Consider the following 6,507-nt stretch of genomic DNA (forward strand, 5'->3'; position numbering starts at 1 on the left):
TCTGACAGCTGCTGGTCACTTCTGTCCACGGCTCCTGACAGCTAATGCTGTCTGCTAATGCTGATGGCCACATTTGACCAATTGACCGTGAAACACAAAGTCCTGGTACCCAGACCAGTGAGCATTATTGATGTCTGAAAAGACACACAGAAAGTAGAGAGGAAAAAGAATTATGCATTTTAGCCATGCACGTTATGACCTTGCGTGTAAGGTTGCGTAACAATATTTTAGCACAGAAATTAAAAGGAAAGAAATTCAATGCATGTATCCTTTATGAATCAATCCCAGAATGCATTGCAATGAGTTCAGTGTAATAATTCAGTACTAAAAGACATTGAAAAAAACAATTACATTTATTAAAAGAGAATTTATTTTTTGATATATGATGATATTTGTATGAATTTTTGATATTAACTGGCATTAGGATATCCGAATATAAGAATATGTGTCTGCTGAAGAATCCTCGTATTTAGAGGGTTTGCAGCACTGATGGATAAGTGTGTTGATATGGAGAGAACCTGCCAAAACCACAGAGTGCTGTGAGATACGTCTTTCTGGTCAGGGTTCGACTGTCACTGCTGTTTGACTGACACATGTGGCATATGAATCAAATGAGTATGATGTCATATGGGCATGCTGCTTCCTTTCACCCATTTTAGTATATTTAGCAAAAGTATGGTTCCACTTCCTGTTTCTATTTTAACTCAGACATCTACAGTTTCAATACAGTCATTTCAAGAGATTTTAGATGATGTTTTTGTTTTACATGTCAGGAGTTACACTACCATTCAAATGTGCAAGATCAGTTAGATTTTTTTTTTTTTTTAAAGAAATTAGTGGTTTTATTCAGCAAGGGATCAAAAGTGACAGTAACAACTTTTTATATTTATTACAAAAGATATGCATTCCAAATAAATGCTGTTCTTTTGAACTTTCTTTTCACCATAAAATCCTGGAAAAAAGAATCCGTTTCCACAAAAATATTAAGCAGAACAAGTAACATTGCTGATAATAAAAAATATTTCTTTAGTACCAATATTAGATTATTATTATTAGATTATTTCAGAAGGATCATGTGACACTTAAGACTGGAGTAATGATGCTGAAAAACAGCTTTGTTTATCACAGGAATAAATGTCATTTAAAACATATTGGGGGGGGGGGGTAAATTATTTTAACAATATTTCCACGATTTTACCATTTTAATTGTATTTTGGATCAAATAACCTTGGTAACCATAAGAGACTTCTTTCGGAAACATTAAAAATCCTACCAACCCCAAACTTTTGAATGGCAGCGTATATCAAAATCAAAGCAATATTTCAATTTTCAAGATTGGTGAACTTTAATGAGAAATTAAAAAAAGGTCATATATGAATATCTTTCACACTGCCACAAGTCAATAGCATAATGCCATATAGTTATTAAAATAAACTCCCCTTGAGGAATCCTTCTTACATCTGTGCAAAACCACACATCTAGGCATATGACTGTCTGAGTCATTTGGGGAAATTTTAGCAGAAGTGGTTGGTAAGTCGATGGGTGTTGGCCTCGGAAGAAACTCACTGGCTTTTTTCATACAAACAAAGGGAAAAAAGACTTACTAAAAACAGAAATTCTGGAAACCTATATTGTTAAGGATCGTGATGATGATACTGCAGCCACCTTCAGATTGGGATGGATTTGGCTCTGCTTTTGGCAGTTCAATGGGCCGCCTGACTGCCTCTTTTTTTGAGGTTTAGACAAGCTAGACCATATAGTCTCTAGACCTTTACTGCTTTCACAACTAGGTGAGAAACTTTTGCCAAACCTAGAACTTTGCAAACCGCAATTCAAAACAGTTGCCTTCAGTAGTGTCTTTCAAACTATATAAAGATATCATTCAACTTGTTCTGGGAAGAATTCACAAGCTGTGTTGTTTTAGCATCTGATTCAGTAAAGAAATGATACCAACAATTCAATGAAAATTCTGTCATCAATTATGACGTTCCAAACTCATAAGACTTTGTTCAACTTTGGAACACATATGAAGATATTCTTACAGAAATCTGAGAGATTTCTATCCCTCCATTGAAAGCCTATATAACGTCTATGAAAAAAAAAAAAAAAAAAACATGAATTGAGCAGTTTAATCCAAGTCTTCTGAAGAGACATGAACGTTTTAGCTAGATGAAGAACAGATTTAATTTAGGCTTTTATTCACACATAAACATTGATCAGCTAACATAAGCACTTAATAATGGTAAAAAGAAGCTCAACTCTACTTGCTCAAAACGCAAAAACAAACCTCATTGGTTCTTGTGGGAGCGCAAACATGCAGGTGTGACACGCCAGGATAAACCTTACTGGTTCTAGCTTGTTTAAGCTTGTTCTAGCTAATACATTTTTTAAACATTTCGAACCGTCAGAGTTAGATAGACTTTCCATAGAGGGACAGAAACCTCTCAGATTTCATTAAAAAATATCTTAATTTGTGTTCCGAAGATGGACGTCTTAAAGGTTGGGATAGGGATGCATCGATATGAAAATTTTGCCCGATACCGATTAAACAACAATTCTGTTGTGACGACTCTTGGGAGATTGGTATGGTAATAGAGATTGGCATGGTAATGGATATGGCAATGTTAATGTATTTGGTCTTGGTGGAATAGATCTGCTATGCTGCTGCAGAGCAAGTACCGAGACTTGCTGCAGCCAATACCTTCACGGACATTGCTGTGAGCATGTAAGACATGCGGCTGCACATGTATGAATTAGCACCGTAGCTAGGCCTGTCGCGATAGTCGATAAGTCGATTAATCGCACGATAAAAAAAACGAGCTCGATAATTTTTCCGGCCGCGATAATTCCATTTGCATGCTTGTTTGTTTTCCTCGTCTCTCTCTCTCTACCAAAGAGACTGGATGACCACTCTCGCTCGGTTCTTTAGCGTATAGGAGGAGTGAACCCTCTTGTTGTCAGTTGCATGGTCTTTGTGTGAGAAGGCGGCGCCGCGGCGCTCAGTCACATGGTCTTTGTATGGGAAAGCGCCGGCGGGAGTGTTTGCGGCTACTGCCGGGAGAGAGAGAAGACGCTAGTTGTGAGTTGCGACAGCGAGCCCGATCACATGAAAATGCGTATCTATACCACGAATGTTATTTCTCGTGCCATTTATACGCCAAAAATAGTTTTTGCGTGCATATGATACGCTCTTTATGGCGTGTAATACGCACGCACTCCTCACCCCTAATCCTAACCAAGTATTTTCAGTGCGTAGCATGCCTTCCCGACAGTACACAATCACTTGACAAAGTAACAGGAGGACAAAGTAACAGGAGTAACAGTGCAAAATTGTGCGATATGGCTTGTTGAGGCTTTTTTTTATTTGTTTACAAAGGTCCTAACTGTCAGTTTTGCCTGTTATGGAATGTATCACTATTTAATAATGTCTAAAGCCTAATGTTTAATATTTTTTGAAGTGCAATTTTGTTTCATTTTATTTATTAACAGACATTTATTTTGTTAACAGACACTAAGAGTCCATTGCTTTCATTGTTTTTGGTTGTTTTGTTCATTTTTTGGGATATTTAAAATGTTTTCCGTTTTCAATGTTTAATATTCTTTAGAAATAAAAGTTTATAGATCGTTGAAAAGGTGTACCTGCATTATTATGCCATTATAATTATAAGAAATGAAAATGGTCTCAGAACGACAATATTATCGTTTATCGCGATAATTTCTTGGACAATTTATCGTCCAGCAAAATTTGTTATCGTGACAGGCCTAACCGTAGCAGATCTATACAGGTGGAGCTAGGGAAGAGGGAGGGTTCTGAAAGTGCTCTGCAGACTGTTAACAGCAAACAATGCCAAGTAGGCTATTTGAATGTTTGTGCAGAAAGCTCATTGGCCGCTGATGCAACAGCAACCGATCAGCTGTGCTATGTAGATAATGACATGATGGCTACCAATAGGTTAAAGACCTGCACCGTTCAGAGTTTCATACCAGAACTATGTAATTATTTATGTTTGAAAGCCGATAACCAATATATTGGCCGATAAATTTAAATCCAAATATTTGGGTAAACCAACCCTTTAATAATGGCAAATGTGTGCTACAACACTATTCTCTGTCTTTCATCACTAATCGATGAATTACTGCTGCCAGGATTGCTAGCAAATCTACACTAACATTTTTAAATAATATAGTTAGTGTAGACTGAAAAAGCTCAAATATAGCTGCAAAAGTGACGCAATGAATTTGCCTCTCTGACTTTGAATGCTCCCAAACAGCAGATGAGATGGTTTACAGTCAGCGAGCTGCACGCAATGCCTGAACGAGACAGAGACAGACAAGCCCGCATCACAAACACAATCACAGCGTTGGGTCATGCAGGGTTTGATGGGGAAAATGAAAGGAGATCACTCCTCTAAATAGCTACGGTTATGTCGCTCTCCTCTTACTGGCAAATAATGTTCTTCCATCAACGTTAAAGCACCATAATGTGTCGTAATAAGTTTCGAAGATTGGAAGAGGGTTACGACCTCCAGTACAGTATGTTTTGTATGTGATGTCACCCATAGAAAAGAAAAATCACAAATGAGACGTCTTTAAAATCTCAGTTTCATAACGAAATTAAATAATAAAGCACACAGATCTGATCAGCATGACCAGTTCTGTTTCTGAATTACTGTTGAACTGTGTGCTTCCGTCTCTTCCAGATATCATCTCCTACAGTGTCAGAGAGCTGACAGATTGTTGTTCATTCCTGCCTCTTCCTTTCATTAGTTTCTATCTGCATCTCCATCTACCTCTCCCACTCTGCCGCTCTCCTCCACACCTCCTCTAACTCAACATGAACCTCAAACTGACTCCAAGCAGAATTCATTAGTACACAAAATGAGAGATTCTTCTCTGTTCATAAAAAATAAATACGGCAATTGAGAGCGCTTTAATATCTCAATTGTTGTAGATAGCAATGAGAATAAATGAAGAGCAGCAAATAGCTTAAAGGGTTAGTTCACCCAAAAATGTAAATTTTGTCATTAATTACTCACCCTCAAGTCGTTCCAAGACCTTCGTTCATCTTCAGAATACAAATGAAGATATTTTTGATTAAATCTGAGAGTTTCTGACCCCCCATAGACTGCAACGTTATAACACTTTCAAGGCCCAGAAAGGTAGTAAAGAAATCGTTTAAATAGTCCATGTGACTCCAGTGGTTCAACAATACTTTTTGTGCGTAAAAACAAAACAAAAATAACAAATTTATTCAACAATTTCTTCTCTTCTGTGTCAGTCTCTGATGCTGTTCACGTGAGCACCACAACGTGCGTGTGCTGCTGACGCAGGATCCGGCCAATACTGAGCCGGCGTTCTAACATAGAACCGGATGGCTTAGTGCAGGGGCTAATGGATCCTATCATGTATCTTGTAAATTACCCCACTAATAATGCCCAGAATGGTACCAAACTTATACAGTAGTACAAATCTTCTGTACTCATAAAAAGGTTCTGTACTCATAAAACGAGGCATTGGAAAGTTTGTAAGGAGTGTAACTACATCCTTATGCATCGCTTTCTGCCAGGACTTTTACAGGCTTTTCCCAAATAACGGAAGTGACCTCGACATCCGGGTTAGCGGTAGCATGAGCCGTCAGACAAGTGTTATTTAAATAAACTCCTGATGTACAAACTTTCCAATGCCTCGTTTTATGAGTACAGAACCTATTTGTACTTGTTACCATTCTGGGCATTATTAGTGGGGTAATTTACCAGATACATCATAGGATCCATTAGCGCCTGCACTAAGCCATCCAGCTGATTTCTCTAAATAAGCTCTAACTTTAATAATGTTCAACCAAAGGAAAAAAAGGCTTCTGGGGGGGTGTTTGGCTCGAGGTCATGGTGCAAAGGACCCTAGGTTGATTTTACTCCGAACCATCCCTTTAAAGTCAAACCACTAGTCAAATGGACTATTTCAACAATGTCTTTACTACCTTTCTGGGCCTTGAAAGTGGCAATTTGCCTACGTTGCAGTCTACAGGGGGTCAGAAAGCTCTCGGATTTCATCAAATATCATAATTTTTGTTCCGAAGATGAACGGATGTCTTACAGGATTGGAACGACATGAGGGTGAGTAAATTTTTTGGGTGAACTAACCCTTTAAATGCCCTGATTTTTCTCCTGAGAAAAACATCTCATATGTGTCTCCTCTAGTTTAAAAAAAAAATATTTTCAATATGCTTAGATTTGCCAAAGTCTGCATTCAAATCTTCCAAACCGAAATTACCCACACTAATTCTTTTCACCCCCCCCCCTCCCCCTCAATTGTTACTGTGTGTCAACCATCATTAGTCTATTTTTATTTCTCCTTAAGAATTTTAGGAGAAACATCTGAGACAAAGAATGTAAAACTCTATGGATGCCCAACACAAACATTTCAGACAAAACTAAAATCTAAATCATAGGCAAGGAGAACGTCTGAGCTATTTTAACACTTCTTCCTAAAACTGTCAAATCATGCAGA

General features: G+C 37.9%; 1 protein-coding gene across 1 annotated transcript in view; it reads right to left on the reverse strand.

Moving 5' to 3' along the window:
* Positions 1–6,507, reverse strand: part of arhgap24 (Rho GTPase activating protein 24) — a 117,099-nt gene that overhangs the window by 109,558 nt on the left and 1,034 nt on the right. The gene's annotated exons all lie outside the window — the stretch shown is intronic.

The sequence above is a fragment of the Scardinius erythrophthalmus genome (assembly GCF_964197995.2).
Source record: "Scardinius erythrophthalmus genome assembly, chromosome: 17".
Taxonomy (NCBI): domain Eukaryota; kingdom Metazoa; phylum Chordata; class Actinopteri; order Cypriniformes; family Leuciscidae; genus Scardinius; species Scardinius erythrophthalmus.